Below are 20,471 nucleotides of genomic sequence, written 5' to 3' on the forward strand. Positions count from 1 at the left end.
CTCCACAGGGAAGACACCTGAAAAATCCCTCACAATTGTGAGGCCCTTCACTGAAGAATCCCCAGAATCGGAAACACTACATACACTAGATATGTCTCACATCCTTTCTGAACCAACTTTTTCGCCACAAGCGTAGAAGTCACATTAGTTAGAAAATCCAGACATTTCCCAATCACCACTACCTCAACTTCCTCCTTAGTTCTCAAAACAACCCTCTTAGTCGTACAATCCAGACTTACTCGGTGCTTAACCAACCAATCCATCCCCAGAATCAAGTCGAACTCCCAAAACGGAAGCTTCATCAACTCAGCCAGAAATACCGTCCCTTAAACCTTTAAAGGAACATTTCTGTATAATTTGATATCTCTAACCATTTGCCCTAGCGGGCTCAGAACCATGACCTCACTGGAGGTACTTTCAACCAATAACCCCAGATTCCCAGAATCAGAGCAGGAAATATAGGAATGAGTGGATTCTATATCTATCAATGCAATGTATGTTACATCAAAAATAACGAACGTACCAGTGATGAGGTCTGGAGCATCTCTGTCCTCTCAGCGACGTGTAGCATAAACTAAAGCAAGCTGTCTCGTCTTAGTGTGCCCAGCACCTCTGCCCGGTGCTCTCTATCCACGGCCCATGCCGTTACCAACCCTAGCCTAACCATGACCCCTAGCTGCTGTTAAACTACCCTTAACGATTATGCAATAATAGAACCTGAAGCTTGCATCTGATCGGCCCTCAGCAGGCACTCTCGAACACCGTGCTTCGTAGACCCACATATCAAACATGTTCCAGTCGACCTCCAACATTCGCCTAGATGGCGTCTACCATAAAGCCCACAAGGCAAGATCCCAGTAGGAGCAACAGAAGCAACAGGGGCAATAAGGGGCCCAACTCTAACCAGCCCATCAAATCTGGCCTTTTTCTTAGGCCTCATCTCAGAACCCGAGGGCTCTGAATCCTTCTTGTTTTTACCCCTCTCACGATCCCTATTATGACGCTCCATGTGCTTAACATCCTCAGCAATCTTAGCCTTCTCGATCAGAACAGCAAACTCACGCTCCCTCTGCGGACCTATCAGTACCCTCAGGCTATCTCTAAGGTCGTCCTCAAAACAGACACACATCTCATACTCAAACAACACCATGCCTCCCGCATAACGGCTCTGTCTTAGAAATTCGGCCTCATACTCAGCCACTGATTGATCACCCTGGGTGAGATTTAAGAACTCACATCTCATAGCATCGATGTAGCTTGCCTCCACATATTTACCCTGAAAGGCTATCTTGTAGAAATCCCATGATAGACGCTCAAGTTGAGTGCCCTCCTTAACGGTCAGCCACCATTGATATGTTTTATCACGAAGCAAGGAAACAACCCTTTTTCAGTTTCTGTTTAGGGGTAAAATCCAAATCATCCATGATTCTTTCAGTGGCCTCCATCCAATACTCGGCCACGTTGGGGGCAACACTAGTAACACTCCTAAATAACTTAGCCCTATTGGACCGAAGTCATTCTGTAACCGACCCTAAGCCCCCAGATCCAGCATTGGGCCCAGCGACCCTCTCTAAAATCCTAAGCATAGCCTGGGACAATGCGTCATCCCCAGCTATGCGATCATGAGACCCACTCTCAATAGCAGCAGACACTGGCGTCTCACTCGTGTCTAAATTCGGTATATTATCCATGGAAGAGGACTCAGCTTGAGCTCCTCTACGGCCTCTACCTCGGCCTCTAGTACTACATCCGTGGATACCTCGTGCGCTCATTGTCTAATTCAATTTATCTGTATTACAAATTTTATGGATCAGTTACAGTTTCAGTATTTATTAACAGATATTTTATGCAAAACAGTATCAGAAGTTCAGAGTTTGTTTTCGTAAGTTGTAGTCTCACTACAGTTATCAATACTACATATAGTAGTTTCAGAATATACTATCTACAGTATTACGAAATAAACAGTACAAATTTCAGAAAACTTATAGGATCGGCGCCAGAGACTCTGTGAACTACACACTTAACCAGAATATTTGAAAACATTTAGAAATAATTCTTTAAAAGAAAAATAATTTTAGAACCCAAAATTCACAGCTGAGTTTTAAACCTGGCTCTGATACCACTAAATGTAACACCCCAAATTTGGCCTAGACGTTATGGCCGAATCCAGTAATGTCACATGGAATAAAATTCAAAAACGAGTTTGTTAAGTGAAAACTATTCCAGTTAATTCGTTTTTATCTTAATTTAGAGTAAAATTCATATTCTAATGTTATGGCAAAAGTCGTATATTTTTAGCAGAAGCTTTGATGACTTTCATCTTTGGAAAACCGTTTGTATTTAAGGAAATTGTTATTTTGATTAAAAATCGATTTTAGTCTAAAAATTCGCAAGCAGTTTAAAAATTCAAAATAAAGTCAATCAGTCCATAATGTCCCAAATTACATCAAAAATAACCCAGAAATTAAATAAGAAATAAATACCAACATAGAGTTTAAAGCAGTCTAAATATTTGTGGCCACCATCGAGTTCTCTGCTGCACCGACCCATTAAGTCTAGGGAATACTTGTACAGATTAAATCTAAAGGGTGAGTTTTCGTAAACTCAGTGTGTAATCCCCTTGGAAACATGTATATAGATACACATCAGAATATATACAGAAACGCTCTCAGATATAAGTTTGGGCCTTGGCCCAATCTCAAATATAATATATAGAACAAAATATCAAAATCCTACCCACCAACCTCTACATACCATCTCCATCCAACCCTGCATAACATGTGGGGATTAAATCAACCCACCCATCCCTACACACCATGTTGTACCAAAACGCTGCACATAATCAGAAATTTGCAGCTGCGTTGCCAGATAGCAGGTTTAAGAGCCTTTCAGACACTTCCTCCACAAATCATCAACCCACCCCAATGTAATGCAGTATGTAAAAGAATGTCACGCAGTTATGCAATTTTATCAAATCATACAATCAATTCGGTATTCAAGCTCAGTCAAACATCACACAATCAGATCACATAATTAGGGGTCTACGTAATGCTTACCAACTCTACAGTAAGTCCACAATCGACATGGGTGACCTGTGCAACCTTACAGAACTTTTCAAAAAAATGAGCTCACACGCCCATGTAGCTTGCTCGTATAGGCCCACACACCCGTGTGGTCCACACGGCCCAAATTGGCCTTGGTCGTATAGATCACACGGCCTGGCCTAGAATCCTACACGCCTGTCTGGTTTACCCGTCTAGGCCCACACTCCCGTGTGGTCCATACGGCCCAAATTAGTCCAGCCCGTGTGTCGCACACGGCCTGCCTTGCCATCACGCAGCCTTGTCCTCAGCGTACGACCTGGCCTCGTCGATCACACGCCCGTGTCAGGGCACACGGCCTACCACACGGGCGACCACACGCCCGTGTGGCGTCGATAGTAAGGTTTTTAGCTTTCATTGAAACCTTGTTTTCTGTGCAATCGAGTACACACCTGTTACGATTTCGCTCCTATAGGCGGTCACGAATCTCCAGAACCTATAATAGACATTACCAAGGCCAATTTTCAGTAGTACAATCGAAAACTAAACAGGGAATATTTCTCAACGGAACCCTTAGAACATTGGTAAAGTGAACTCGTCACTTATCGTCAACGAACCAAAAACCCAACATTCAAAACTCTGCAGAAGCACCAACTGCTACTTGATTTTCACCTATTTCGAAAGAATCGAAATAATCTTTTTTTTCAAAGAACCGTCTACGAAACGAGAGAAAGTGGCAAAGCGAAAACTTATCGAACGAGCAAGTTCAATCACCGAACACGATGGAGGCACGAAGGAAAACAAAAAAAAAAGAGAAAGAAACCAATGGATATTCTGCAGAAGAGCAGAGAGAATATTTTTGCAGAAATCGAAATTTTTGAAAAAGATTCAAATTAAAACTGATAACTTCCTAAATCTTTCCCCCTTACTTCTCTTCACCCATCTCCCCACTCCCTCCACCACTCAGACTTTTAGTTTGACCAAAATTCTCTCGGTTAAACGAGTAAAAAAAATAACATCCATGCTTGCATAGCGATTCGAACACAGAACCTCCAACACTTCATCACACACCTTAACCAACAGGCCAATGGGCCCATTTTGATATGGTTCTACCCACAATTAAATATAAGCCTATTAAATAAGGTTAAGGCTTTATTCAAAAAAAATATCAAAATTTTCCAACCGAAAGGCTTGAACTTGGGACCTCTCACACATACCCATAACACTTAACCACTGAAGCAGATACACAGTTGTGTGTCACATTTTAGCAGAAACAAAAATAAGAATTTTGGGGCGTTACAACCTTCTTCGCTATTCTCATACCATGGACTGCTTCGAGTGTAGGCTCAGACAAATTCGAATCAAACACAAAACCAAAAATTATTGACTTTACTTTCAGTGGAAAAGTAAAACTATCTCTAATAGAAACCAATAGAAATGTTATTCTCTCAGAAAATAAAATTTATTCTTAGAAATAATTTCTCACTATTTTCAAACAAAATAACAATATCCCAAAAGTTGTGTGTAACTTATTGTATTTTTAGCCCTATCGGTGTTATCTGTTTATAAGGAGAGGAAATGAAACCCTAGTTGAATTAGTAAAATACATTTAATGTCTATTTAATAGAAAAAAAACAATCCCCTAGTTGAACTAGGAGAGAGAGGGCTAGTAGGATATGCTTTCTCCCATATGTATTATAATGCAGATTAGGGCTTCTTCTGTATTGGGTCCAATTATATGTGCTTCCTGAACTTTTAACCCAACACTTTATAATTCAATCCACCCTAGTACATGTTTTTCTATTTCCTAAAAGAAACATTATTTATTAAATTAATTTTAATTAATTAATTTTTTTAATTAAATTGTAACACCCCATACTCGACCAGATCATCAGGTTCGAACTATAAGGTGTCACATTCGTTGCCAAAGCAACTACGATCGAATTAAACTTATTAATACCAAATAACATAAAAATGCAAGCAATATACATATATAATACGTCATATAATCATACCCAGGTCTTACATGAGCTTACGAAAGTTTTAATGTTAACCAGAGATCAAATTAGGACTGAATTGTAAAAGTTTCAAATTACAGGATTGATGTCACAATGTGAGGGGGTTCCCCATCGCAATGTGACATACTAGCTTTGCCTAGTTGCGACAATGCACTTTGAAATGACGGATTTCGAAAAAAAGAGAGCTAATGTCGTGAAACTGAACCCCGATGTTGCAACACAGTATTTCAAAAGAGAAAATTGAAAACTTCGAAGATTTGTGTCATGACATCCACACCTAGTTTCGCGACACAAAATCAAATCGATATATTTTTTCAGATACTCACGCAACCCACCGAAATATTGTTTAAAACCCATCCAAATTAACCCTAAAACCTCTAAAATAACACACATAATAGCATCTTAAACCCCCAAACTTAAACTTTAACCACTAAACATCCCCCACATCTCTTTTCCTTGGGTTAAAACAAAACATTCTCCATTCCTTCTCTCTCTTTTTTCATGTAGGACGAGATCTTGTCGTTACAACCATCCAACATGCCCAGCAAACTCAAGCCGAATGACAAAAAAGGTTAAGCAACTCAACCCTTGGCTAATTATATTTCAATGTTTTAATAGTTTTTTCTTGTTTGGTCATTGATTATTGAAATTTTGGGGTGGTTTACTTTGCTTCTAGGCAATTTAGAGGAATTACGGACAATGAGCCATCAACAGTTGATAATTTTACGAGCACTAAAGAGAAAGAAGTAGAAACTTACTTATTTAAAATCAAGAAGAAAATGTTTCTCTAAGAAAGGGGATTCGAATTCCCGATAGGTCTCTGTAGCGATATATGGGATTTAGTGCAATACCATAAGTGGGAAAATTTCTGTCAAACTCTAACAGAATTGGTATGCAGTTTGGTTGTACAAGAATTTTATGCTTCGTTAAAATAGTCCGAAGCAAAAAGACCATTGGGCGAACCATGGTCACAAGTAACTATTAGGGGTAAGGACATCTCTGCTTCACCCCAAAAAATTTGTAGATTTTATGATGCTCTGTTCTATATGTACGATTTTCTGCAACAAACCAATTTGATTTTTTATCGAAATATAGATATGGAAAACATAATAAACTATTTAACTGAGGGGCGAGGTGTTTGGAAATGTGAATTGGGAACTAATTCTCTAATATCATTTCACCAAACTAACATGTCCCCTAAGGCTAAAATGTGGTTGCAATTTATCTGTTCTTAGATATATCCTACTATGCATGTCGCTAACATCACTACTTTCCTAGGTAATCTTCTTTATGCTATTTTACAAAAGGAAAAGATCTGTATTGGGACTTGGATATACAGAAGCATGATTTGTTGTGTTCATAAAAAAAAAGTTGGGATGCCCTTTTTGCATCTTGTAACAGCCCTATGTAAAAAGGCAAAGGTTCCTAGGGGTAGTCAAGATTATTTTTAGGCCAATGAAGAATCCCATCAGATACTCCACATATAAATAGCTCTTAGAGTCACATCATAAACAAGTTATAGAATGGAACCTACAACAAGAACAACAATTGGAAAGCCCCTCAATCTTTAAAACGAAGATGAGAAATAGAGACTAGACAATATCAAGATAGAAGTAACATTCTATGCTTACAATGGATAATTCAATAGCTGCAAGAGGCAAGGCCGATTTTTAAAGATTATGCACAAAGACAACCTGCAGATGCCACAATTCCCACCCATTAAATATGGGTTTGTACAAGGAAATGATAAAGATAAGGAAGAGGATCCCAAGGAAAATGAGGATGAGGAAAACACCAAAAAAAGGATACAAATGAGTTGGAAACTGATTCCGACTGAGAATATGATTTTAATTTAATTTATTGGGTTTGTATTGAAAAATTGGATGATTTCAGTTTTCTTCTAACGCTCCAAAACCCAGCCTAGAAGTTTAGACTGAATCCCCGGAGGTTACATTGATCACGAAAGTGATCGTGGGAATATTTAACAAAACAAGAATATTTAATCTTTTAGATTTCAAACAGAAACGTTGCAGTTAAGTTTAATTTACGAATAAAATTAGATTTACGAGAAAAATCAAAAATAGAACTTGTACCACAGTTTCACTAAAACCTTACAATTTCAAATAATATATCGAAACGAAAACTGAAAAGACAAATTGTTATGTTATTTTTAACTGTGATTGTCTGAGACCTCCACCTATCGAGTCTAGCATCAAAATTCAAAAAGGTAATTGAAAAGGGAAACACTAAGGGGGTAAGCTATCCGAGCTCAGTGTGAGTTCAAAATGATAAACAACATATTTAAAGAAGAAAACTCCATATAGCAATTCAGTAGAAAAACATATTTACAGATATAGGTAAAAATAGAAAGCTAACACGAAACTAATGTCCCAACACATGTAATAGTTAGAGCACACCAAACACACATAAAATACTCAATACAAGTGTTGATTAGTCAAATAGAATATGGTCAAATAATCAAACACCCAAACAGATGCATATGAATGCAATCAAGTACTAAAACCCACCCATCCAGCCAACACACCTCCCATCCCCCGATCATACCCCAAAAGAGTTGTTAGAGCTCATCCAACCAAACACACCAATTAAGACCTCAAAAGGCCCATCCAACCCTACACATCATGAATGTGGACTAAGCCACTCAGATAGTAATATGCAGCAAGGCTAGCATATATGCAGAATAGTACAATGCGATAATCCGTTGTACAGACCTGTTACGGTTTAAACTGCCAAATCAAATAATAGTACGCAGCAAAGTTGATGTACATACAGTACAGTGTGGTAAATCGTTGTATGAATAGGTTGTAGTAAAACTGTTAGATCAGATCAGATCAGATTCATTCTTCCTTCTCTTCGCATCTAACCCAAAATTTACTTTTGCAAATGTATGTATGTATACAATCTTACAGAAACAATGAACACATCGACAAATAGTTAAACAGAAACAAATATGCATACACACACACACATACACACAGCTAACGGAGTTCAGAAATTAAACATCTCACACACAACAGTCACAAATTACACATAAACATAACACAAAGCCGCAGATATAGAGACTTAATTACCCTCACTAAAGTCTAGCCAAGGGTCGGAATACACAGATGAATTTTCAGATAAAAAACATACACAAACTAAAATTTGTGACTTACGACCACACGGCCTTATGCTCTAGCCGTGTGGAAATGCCTAAGCCGTGTGGGGGTCAAAAAACCTGTATGGAGGGAGACACACGACCGTGTGACTAAGGTATAAGCTCGTGTGAGCCAGGGATGTGGCCGTGTGAATAGACCATGTAACTGACTGTTCAAATGTGCTAAAATAGAGTACAAGTCTGACACGACCGTGTGAGGGTATCACACGCCCATGTGCCCACCAGACATGGTCGTGTGTCTAAAACACACACCCGTGTGGGATCCCTAAATCCCCAAATTAGCCACACATCCGTGTGGCCAGGCCGTGTGGCACCAAAACACTAAATCCCTAATTCCCAACCATACATGCTCGTGTACCCAAGGGACACGTGTAACACCTCTCACCAGTATTCATCGTCGGAATAGGGTTATGAAGCATTACCGGACTTACAACACTTTTAAATGCACATTTTACATATAATTTATCAATTCAAATACGATTTAATCACAACCAATCATAGTGTCCCTCAAACGAGCCTACGAGACCTTAAACATGCTTTAAAAGTAGTTTGGGACTAAACGGATAACATACGAAAATTTTTGGAAACTTAGAAAAATTTCAACCATAAAGGGGTCACACGCCCATGTGAACAGGCCGTATGCCTCACACGGCTCCAGACACGCCTGTGTCTCTGGCCGTGTGAAAACAACGCATACATAGTAACTTGGGTCACACTCCAACTACACGCCCGTGTGCCCTTTGAAGTGGCCACACACGCCTGTGTGCTAGGCCGTGTGCCAATTAAGGGGTATACTGACTTGTACCACACGACCGGTCACACGCCCGTGTGTGAGACCGTGTGGAGCATACTGACTTCATTCTAATTTCAACACCAGGGGACACAAAGCCGTGCAACATGACCGTGTGTCACACACGGCTAAGACACACACCCGTGTCTCTACTCTCATGGACAAAAATAGGTCATTTTACCAAGCCATTTTGTCATCCATTTTCCACATACTTATAGAAGCCCAATTGGTACCATTTCAAGACACAAATATGCAGGCAAAAGTCATCAACCAATACACAATCATACTATATCCATTTCAACCATTTCTATACTCAATTCAATGTCATTTACCTATTCAAGTACCTATCAACTCAACTTGTTTTACTAGACATAATTCACATATGTAATTCATATGGTTAAACCATTCCAACATGCATTATCAATTCAACTTCATTCACTCAATATAGGTCAATTACCTAACTCAAAACAAAGCCATTTACACAACTTAATAAATTAAGAAATTCATTATCACAAGCCAACTCAAATGGCCTAAAAACACATGTTCATCAAACATACTCAAGCCTATACATGCCATATACCATATATACATAACTTCAAAAGTACCAAAATAGATGTTCGATAGTGCGATGAAGTCTCTAATGATCCCCAAATCTGAGCTAGCTTCGATATCATTATAAAACACTGGAAAATACACAAAGTAAGCTAATAAGCTTAGTAAGCTCGTATGATATAAACTTAACTAATCACAAATACAATATTCATCAATCTAAACATATTATCATGTACTTTATGATTACTAACAAATCTTTCACCTACTTAATCATAAACTTATATACAAGCTTTACAACTTCTTCGATTTTAAGCTCATAATATACATGTACATACATGTACCAATCCATAAAAAGTTCATACATACACAGAATGTCGTTGAATACTCAATGCCTCGCACACTTAGTGCCATACTCAATATTTCGCACACTAAGTGCCACACTTGATATCTCGCAAACTAAGTGCCGTACATAGCCGACGCTATCTCAAATCGCACACTAAGTGTCATATATAGCCGAAACTATGTCGAATCGCACACTAAGTGCCACAAATAGTCGATTTGTTGTCGAACATAACTGTAGTCTCGTATATACAATTTATGCAATATCAAAGCACTAAAAGCATAATTATTACAATGCTTAATACATACGAACTTACCTTGGATGCTAAAATAGCGAATCGAGTCGATTAGTCGATAACTTTATCTTTTCTCCGATCCAAGTCCGTATTCCACTTTTCTTGATCTAATTATATTCAAATTTAACTTATTCAATCATTTATTCATTCAATTTAGTCCAAAATACACTTTAAAACACATTTACACTTTTTCCCTATAAATTTCATATTTTTTACAATTTAGTCCTTATTTCACAAAATCACAAATTAATGAAATTCAAGACTAACCCATGCTAGTTGAATTACCATAATGCCCCTATCAGCCATAATTTTCATTTACTCACACCTTTAACCACTAACTTTACACATTTCTCAATTTAATCCCTATTACATTTTCACTAAAAATCACTTTACAAAACTTGCTTAACTATCAACAACCATTCTTAATCTATCAAGAAACTTCAAAATACACATGTATTCAACAATGGAATCATTCAAAATCTTTAACAGTTTTGCAAAATAGTCCCTGGGCTAGCTAGACCTAGTTGCAACAATCTCAAAAACATAAAAATCATTAAAAACTGAGTCAAAAATCACTTACATGCTTAAGATACCATGCCTGAACTTTCAAAAGCACAAAAATGGTGTTTTCCTTCTTTAATTTTTGGAAATGAAGAAGATGGACACCAAATTGTGCTTTTGTTTTATTTATTTTATGCTAAATTACACATTTACTTAATTAACCTTGGTTATAAAACATTAAAATCACTTAATGCATGTCCATAATTGCCCACTCACAATTGAAATGGCATAAGGGCCTCCACTATTTAATTTCATATTCATTTAATACCTTTAGCTAATAGAACACCAATTTTGCATTTTATGCAATTTAGTCCTTTTATCAAATTAAATATTTAAATAATAAAATTTCTTCATGAAACTTTCACACATACATACTATCATGCTGTAAACACTTAAAATAATATTAAAATAATTTTTTCAATCTCGTATTTATGGTTCCAAAATCACTATTCTGATTTGACTAAAAATGGGCTATTACAACACGGCCATGTGAAAATTAGAAACAAAATCCCCAAATTGGCCACACGACTGTGTAGCACCATACCTTACCTGAAAACCATAATTCCTAATTACACACAGTCGTGTGAATCGGCACATGCCCATGTGGCCACCCGTGTGGTTACAAAAACACCCGCAAATAGCCTGAAAATCGAGTCTTCTGGTCATTAAATCAAACTCCAATCATGGTATTTCAAAAATCGACCATACACACTAAATTTCAAGAGATTATAGATGACACGAGCCTCAATTACTCATTTACCGAAGCACATAAAAAGATTGTCAAATTCCACAGTAACTTAATAATTCGCAATTATATTAAAATAGGTTCGAATCCCACACCTAATTCGTGATAACATTCAGAAATTGGCTCGACGACAAGAAAGCGACTCTCCTAAACCCACAAGCAAAGCCATCTTTAAAGAAAAATAAAGGAGAACCAAAAAGAAAATAAATAAAAAAGGGGAATAGGAGAATGTTCAGAGAAAAGAAAAATAATCCCAAAAATAAAAATGATAATAAATAGTATATATTCTAACTTAAAACAAAACTGCTACTTAACTAAACAAAACAAAACAAAAATGATTCTCCAAAACACACCCACAAAGACTCGAACCCAGAACCTTGAGGAACATTAATACTCACTCAACCACCAGACCAACAGGCTCATTCTAACACTTAAATGCGCAACTAAACATAATAGCACACCTCTTTCTCTAACCCTAACTACAAAATCCAAAACTTCTAAATCCCCTTTCTCTAACCCTAACTACAAAACTCAAAACTTCTAACTCCAAAATTCGAGGTGTTACATTTCTTTTCTTTAATCTTTTATTATTACTACTATTATAAAAAAATGTTTCTTTCTGTGTAGAAGCCTCACATAAATGTGACACTACATGATTGAGCTAACATAGCGAGATGACACCCGACTAACCTCGCGACACTCTTACGGAAAACTAGGTAATCTCTTCTCTTATCTTTTGGGTGCACATTAGGGACAATGTACCAAATAAAGTGTGAAAGGGGTAACATAGAAATTTTTAATTTTTTTTGTTATGATTTTTTTTATTTTTGATAATTTTTAGTTAAATTTTTGTCATGTGTTAACTTATGCTTAAGCTTGTAGAAATACAAGTGATTGGTTAAGAGCATGTGAATAGGTTGTTTGTATAAATTGTAAATCTAGCCTAATAATAAATCATTTGAAGTTATTTAATTTTAGACTAGTTATTTCAATTTGTTAAACTGTAAAGATGAAAAAAGAGTTAAGCGTACCAAATCATAAAAGTATACACGAGTAATCATATATGTTTATTTGGATCATAGGTTGTTGGAATTTTATCACTCGATTATTGAAATCAATGGATATTGAAATAATATAGTATAATAAGTATATAATCCTTACAAATATGTGTCTAAATGAAAACTAATGAGTGAACAAAAGCATTGTGAGGGCTAAAAGCAAAGTGAGTGAAATAAAATCATAAAATGGTTAAAAGTAATTTGAGTCAAGAGTGAATAAAATGAAAACAAAGAAAATAAAAAGTACGAGTAGTTAAGAAATTTTTACTCATAATTGCACAAATACTCGTTGAAGTTGCTTATACATCAATATTATACGAGAGTTCAAAACATGGATGAAAGAAACTAAGTTGGTGGAGTTCTAATTACCTATATTCTTCAAACATAGATGTGGTACTCGTGTATGTGTTTAGATGGGAGCATATGTTTAACTAACATTGACTTGTTTTCCTTGTAACTCACTGAACTAACATGTTTGAAATTAAAAATCACAAAACGTTTGTATATCTAATTAGAATTGCATGTTTAGCCAAAATTTCCTATCTTAGGTGTCTCAAACTAATTTCGTGTATGAAGCATGCTCAAGTACAATTTCTGCAACAGCCCGTTTTTTAGTGGTGCCAAAAACAGTGATTTTGAGGCCACAAATCTGACGAGTAAGTTTGTAAATATTATTAGTTAATATTTACAAGTCGAAAATGGTTTTTAAAAGGTTTTTGTTATGGTAATTTATATGATATAAGTGATTAATTAAGTTCAAGTGGTATGACCCTAACGTTAAGTGGTTTTAAAAATGAGGTATCAGGACCTCATTTCAATAAACTAAGTCATAAATATTTTTATAAATATTGTGTCATTAAGGTGGTATTAAAGTTTCGTTGAAAAATTTTAACGTTTCAATAGTTAATTAATTAAAAAGGACTAAATCGTAAAAGATATAAAATTTGATCGTTATTTTATTTGAGCGATTAAATGGTTAATTGAATAAAGAAAAAGGGATTAAATGGAAATTAAACCATTTAAGGTTTTAGTGGACGGTAAATTATCATCATATTTTTTTGTTTTCTTATCCAAGTACAACCGAATGTCAATGGAAATGAAGCTAGGTTCAGCCATGGTGAACTTCTCATGCATGATAAGAAATTCTTACCCATTTTTAATAATTTTTATGTTTTTAAGATAGTTGCAATTAGGTCCAGCTAGTTTGTACCTTCAATTTTGAAACTGTTAAAGATTTTGAATGTTGTTATTGATGAACCTTGTGATTTTAGATTTTAAATGATGAATTTGAAATATTATTTGTTAGTTAAAAGTATTTTATTAAGTGATTTTTGATGAATTTTTTGATTAAGGACTAAATTGTTAAAATAGTAAAAGTACAAGGATTTGATGTGAAATTTCTGTAGATATGGGCTGTTTTAGATTCCATAAGTATTCATATAGGCTCAATTTGGGGTACAAAATGGTTAAGTTGCATGTTTTAGGCTTAAAGACTAAATTGAATAAAAGTAAAACTTTAAGGGTAATTTTGTAAAAATGTAAAAAAATAAATTGCATAAAATACATTTTTTTACTATCTAAATTAATATATTGAATAAAATTATTAATTTAGATTAAGATCGGGTGAAAAATCGAGGAGAATGGAAATTACCAATATGCCCTTATACTTTTACATTTCTGCAATTTAGCCAGGTAAGTTTGTATGAACTATATTATGTATAATGTTGATTAATATGAATGTTAATATATGATTTTAATGAAAATGAATCAATATATATATGTTATTATACAAGTTATCATGTTGTGAGACAACATAAATCCAGCGGCGTATCGACGATCATCGACCAATGAAAAGGGATGGTGACGACCATCGAATATGAAAAGGGATAGCTTCGACTATTAATTATGAAATGGGAAGGTGATGACCATCAACTATGAAAAGGGATGGTGACAACCATCGAATATGAAAAGGGATAGCTTCAGCTATTAATTATGAAAAGGGATGGTGACGACCATCAACTATGAAAAGGGATGGTGATGACCGTCGATTAATGAAAAGGGATGGTTTTGACCATCGAATATGAAAAAGGATGGTTACAACCATCGTTTTAGCACACTTTGTGTGAGCTCCGGTAAGGGTTCCGATTGACTTCACTACGACAAATATGGAAAAGTAAGATGTACCAATGATCAAAGTATGAATATTCATGTTTATGAAAGGTATGATGTAAGTGATATTATGTTATATACCATATCTTTCCATGTGATGATATTGCTAAGTTATGTGTTTAATCACTAGCTTGTGGCTATGGTTAATGTTATGTTTATGTCTTATGTGTATGCAAATGAAATGGTAAGTGTTCAATAATAACTAAGGCATGTTTATATGAAACTAAATGAAATGGTGATACATGGAAAAACATGATATATTGTGATGGATGATAAATCCAATTGAATCATACTCAAGTATAATGGTTATCCATGTCAAATTCATATGAACCATGTTTAAATGAACTAACGTGTGTTGTTGATATGTTAGGGCTTATGCCAAGCTTGTGGATATGATTGATGTTTATGATTATACTTGTATTATGCATACGAAAAGGGTAAGAAAAGAGAATGAAACGGTGAGTACGTAATTAGGATGTATTATGTGAGCAAATTACTTATGCTATGAATGAATACACCTATGTCATGGACAAATACACTGAATTGAGAGTTAATAATGTTGTTTAGGCTTATGATAAGCATTGGGGACAGAATGGAAAGTAAGTAAATAGAAAGATATATAATCTTGTAAAAGGTTGATGATTATATATTATATATTATGAAATCCTATCATGTTATGAATGGTCAATAAATATGCGACATTAATAAACTTACTCATTTTTGAATTGATGATCATATCGATTTATGAATCTTATAGCATTGACATAGATTTATGTTTATTCTATAAAGTTCATTATCGAAATGGAACTTTATGCTTAAAGTTTTTACGAGCTTACTAAGCATAAATTGCTTACGTAGTTATTTTCCTTTACCTTACAGATTATTGGAAGTTCGATCGAGTTGGAAGCTAGTCGGAGATCCATCACATTATTCATCGACTATATCGGTAGGTTTTGATGATTTTGAGTCATGGTTATAATGACATGTATAGGAATTTTTGTTTGATAAAATTAGCCATTATGTTTGGCTTATATATATGGTATTTTTGGGTGATGAAATAGTTGTCATGCTATCATGTTTGTGTGGAAATTTTTAACGGTTGTTATTTTGGCATCTTAGTACCTAAATGATGATAGATGAATTGATGAATATTAAGGTAAGTCATGAGATGTTGGTTTGGTATGGAATTAGATAGTGCATTGAGTTGTTAAATGTCTAGTTTTGGTAGCCTTGAATGTATTTGGCAATTGGTCAATTTGTTAAGGTAGATTATAAATGTGGAAATGGTCATAATGGCATTTGTTGAGTATGAGAATGGTATGTGAACATTATGGTAAATGTAGCATTTAAGTTGTTCAATGGCTTGATTGATTTATGGATAAATTTAGCAAGTGCTTAATCAAGTTTGTTTGTTGAAATTGAGGTGCCATTTTGGCATATTAGTTGTATGGTTAATTATTATGATGTAAAAGCTTGAATATGCATATGTTAGGTGGCTAGACTTTGGGTGAGAAAAATGGTTTAGAAATGGCCTATTTTTCGTCCACATGGCCAAGGACACGGGCGTGTGTCTCAGCCGTGTGTCCCCTGTAGCTTACAAAGGGTTGCAAGTCAGGCAATTACACGGCCTAGCACACGACCTGGCACATAGGCGTGTAAGGCCATTTCGAAGGGTACACAGCCTGGCACACAGGCGTGTAGTTTGGCTGTGTGACCCAAGTCAGAGAGTTACACGGGCACGAACATAGGCTGGGGCAATCGTGTGTCCCTACTTCGAATGCCCACACGGCCTAAAACACAGGCGTGTGTCTTAGCCATGTGAGTCATACGACCTGACCATACGGCCGTGTGACCCCTGTAATTTAAAATTTTGCATTTTTTCCAAAAATTTTTATATGCTTCCAATTTAGTCCTGACTCGTTTCTAATGTGTTTTGAGGGACTCGAGGGCTCGTATATGGGACAATATGTATTACATTGATTGAATTTGCTATACATGATGTTGTGAATTGACTGTTTTAAATTTTTGAATGTTTTGATTTGTAAACTCCGGTAATGCTTCGTAACCCATTCCGGCAACGGATATGGGTGAAGGGTGTTACAATTTATTTTAAGTGTCTTGTTTTCCTTTTCTTTGTATTTTTATTTGTTTGAGGACAAGCAACGAGTTAATTGTGAGGGAGTTTGATCTGCCACAATTCATTGTGGCAAATTAGAGTCTTTTCGACACTTAATGAGCTTGTTTTCGAACCATTCTATTAGTATTTTAATTAGTTTTCTAATTTAGTAGTTTAGATGCATATTTTTGTATTGTAACGAACCGTTGGGCCAATATGGGCCTAGGGTAGGGCTGAAGAGTGAATTTAATGCGTAGGACATCATTTTCAGGTCAAGGAACACCAAGGACGATGTCAATGTCGTGACACCAGCATGCAGTGTCGCAACACCACATTTCGAGGCAAGAAAAGATCCATTCAAAGTTTTGTGTCACGACACCGGTCCTATGGTATCGCAACACCACTGTGACAGAGACCAAAATATTGTTGAGGATGTTTTTGTTTGCACAATGTACTTTATTCAGTTTAATGGCCTGTATTTGACTTAATTAAGGTAGAAACAACTTGCTATATATAGTTATGTTCAGGCTTAGCTAAGGAGGCCATTTTTAGATTTTTAATTTTAGTTCAATTTAGTTTTAGTTTCTCTACGAATTATTGTTCTTGTTTTTTAGAGGATTCAAATTAATTCCAAGATTTCATTTTAGTATTTCATAATTTTTCTTTGGTTTCCATTTGCAATTGTTATTATCTCGACGACTGTTAAAGGGTTTTCGACTTTTGAGCACATTCAACATCGAAACAAATCAATTTCTCTTTTCTCTTTTCTTTAGTTTAATATTTGCTTTACATGTTTAAATTAAAGTTAGGAAATTTTACATTTAGATCCATGAGTAGCTAAACCCCTAGGGAGATTAACGATTGGAGGTGAGATTAATTAATGGAAGAATTAGGGTTTGCCTTAGAATTAGTTGGAGTGAATTTTGCATGCTTAAACCTTAAGGTTAACAACTCTAGGAAGTAATTTAGGTAAATAAGGTCGAAAGAATACTTTACCGAGCAACTCTTAATTCAACCTAGTTTAAATTGCGAGGTTGAGAGATAAGTGGTTTTTGTCAATTAGCTAATTAGTTATAGGCTAAGAGGTAATAACTAGTTAATTATTAGCTAATTCATTAAAACCCAAATTCTGAAGTTAATTTTGAACATTGATATGAGTTAACCTTCTGTTTGTCCATTGAATAAATTTCGACTATTAACCTTATTTAATTATTTTTTGTTATTTTTTTATTTAATTTTTTATTTGGTTATTCGTACTATAATTTCAATTATTACTGTTTAGCATTGTTAGTCCAAAAAGTAGTTTTTGGTTTGATTCAATCTCCTTTAGATACGATCCTTAGAATACTTTTTGAAGTTTTTCGTTGTAACCTTACTATATTACAATTTAACCCGTATAATTGCAGGCACCGTTGTTTTATTTATTACCTTTTTGTTGCAGTATTTCAGCCAAGACATTTGCATGTCTGGCAGCGATCAACTATCAAATCAAATTCAACCATTAGCCGTCATCCTGCAAAAACATCAACCCAAATTTCCATTCTTAGTATCTCTCCATATCACATGCAATATGAACCACCATTGTAGTCTAGGGATAAGCAAAACCCGATTTGATTTGAAAAACTTGATAAAAAAATAAAATTTTTAATTAAATAGCTCGAGTTATATGAGTTAATCAAGTTATTCAGATCAACTAGAAAAAAAAATTAAGTTTTTCGATTTAACTCGAATATGAATTAAATAATTCGAGTTATCCGAAAATCAGAATAAGAAAAGGGAAAACCACGTCGTTTTGATAAATGTTTACCTTTTCTAAAGTTAAAAGTCAAAACCATTAAGTTAAAAGGAAAAACTACGTCATTTTGATAAATGTTTACTCATTAAGTTAAAAGGCAAAACAATTATATTGTCTATGTAGTTAAATAATCTTGTACTTTGTCTACTAGTTAAATAATTGGTCCATGTAAATGTAACATTGAGTATAAATAATAAGATTCGTTAACTCGACTCTACTTGACTCGAATTTTTTTGACTCAATCTGATTCGATTCAAAAAAAAATTTTAATTGAGTTCGGTTGCTAAAATAGGATTCGTCAACTCGACTCACTTAAAGTTTTTTACTCGATTTGACTCAACTCGATCAAATATTCACCCCTACTGCAGTCAACGTTGACGCTTTGTATAATTTCATTATTATAACAATTCGTATAATTGTAATTTAAAAGAAAATTTGAAATTCTATACGGGAGGGGAAGAAAGAACACAAATAACATTTTTCACTTACCTAGCAGACTTAAAACTTGCAGAATGTGGACCATCTATCATAATAGTGGTCCAATTTGGAATCCAGTCTCAAATGTCAATGAGCTTTTTCTGGTAACCCAGCCAGCCACACCGTCATCTTCTTTTGGCATTGCCTTATACGTCGATATTTGCTTTGCCCTCATTGCTCACTTTACAGTCATACAAAATTTCAATCTCCCCCCTTTGAAGATATAGAAATTGGATCCGATCCATCGGTTTAAATAAAATCGTCTGGTCCACTACTTCCACAAGACATCTAGAAATGCAAGGAATAGGTGAAAATGGGTACGAAGCAGTTAAAGTGTTTCATGAATTAAAAGCTTTATTTAAAGGCTTTTATCGTTGGTTCATAATTAAACCTCTTTGACTTTGAGAGGCAAATGGTTGGCGGTTGGGAGTTGGCATATATTGTTTTAATGTTCCATTTATCTGTTTCATTTTAATGATTTCATACAAGTTCGACAGCCTCATTTGTGGGCCATAACAGGACCAGTAAAATGGGCTATCGAAGTTGGGTTAGAATTTCTAACGTATTGAAAATTATAGGTGTTTTGGACTTGCGAATTTAATCCGATTCATTTGAATTTAAATTCGATTATCAAGTAATAATTTAATAATTTGAGGGTAAAAGAAGAAAAATAAGTAAATTAGATTTTATATATGTAATAAAAGTGTAAATTGTTGTTTTTTTAATTTCATCTATTTATGTTTTTAATTGATAATTTGACTTTTAATTTTTTTTTATATAAGTGACATGGAATTAAAAGATAAGTAGAATTGAGTAAAAGTACCATAGAGGCCCCTATCCTAGTATTCGGATTTCATTTTACCCATCTAATAAAAAATAAAAAATATTTAAAGAAATAAAAAATCTAAAAAAATAAAATTCCTTAATAATTATTTAAAACACCATATCTAGTATAACCCTGAACAAAATGTTTGTACACATTTATTTGAACATGGCCTTTTTTAAAAAAAAATTTAAAGAATTATTTAAAATTTATAATAAATTATTAAACTTATCTAAAAATTATTAAAAATAATGTCCAGAATAAATTTAGACAAATAGTTGTTTAGTTTCAAATGAGCCTCAATATCAAGATTAATTCTGGAGTGGTTTATTAAATAATTATAAAAATTATTAAAAATAATAAGAAAATATAATAATTATTTATTACATATAATTTCTAATATTTTTTTATAATTCTTAATCATTATAATTTCAGTTACAATTTTTTATATTTCTTAATAATTTTTAAATAAATTCTATAATTATTTAATAACTATTTAAGAAACCACTCTAA

General features: G+C 34.6%; 1 long non-coding RNA gene across 1 annotated transcript; it reads right to left on the minus strand.

Moving 5' to 3' along the window:
• Nucleotides 1-11,248: 11,248 nt before the first annotated feature.
• On the minus strand, nucleotides 11,249-19,447 carry LOC121230660 (uncharacterized). Its single transcript, XR_005928709.1, has 3 exons — nucleotides 19,148-19,447; nucleotides 18,292-18,376; nucleotides 11,249-11,417 (listed from the first exon to the last, which is right to left on the minus strand). It is a non-coding gene; the product is annotated as an uncharacterized lncRNA (long non-coding RNA).
• Nucleotides 19,448-20,471: the final 1,024 nt, after the last annotated feature.

The sequence above is a fragment of the Gossypium hirsutum genome, chromosome A06, assembly GCF_007990345.1.
Source record: "Gossypium hirsutum isolate 1008001.06 chromosome A06, Gossypium_hirsutum_v2.1, whole genome shotgun sequence".
Lineage (NCBI taxonomy): Eukaryota > Viridiplantae > Streptophyta > Magnoliopsida > Malvales > Malvaceae > Gossypium > Gossypium hirsutum.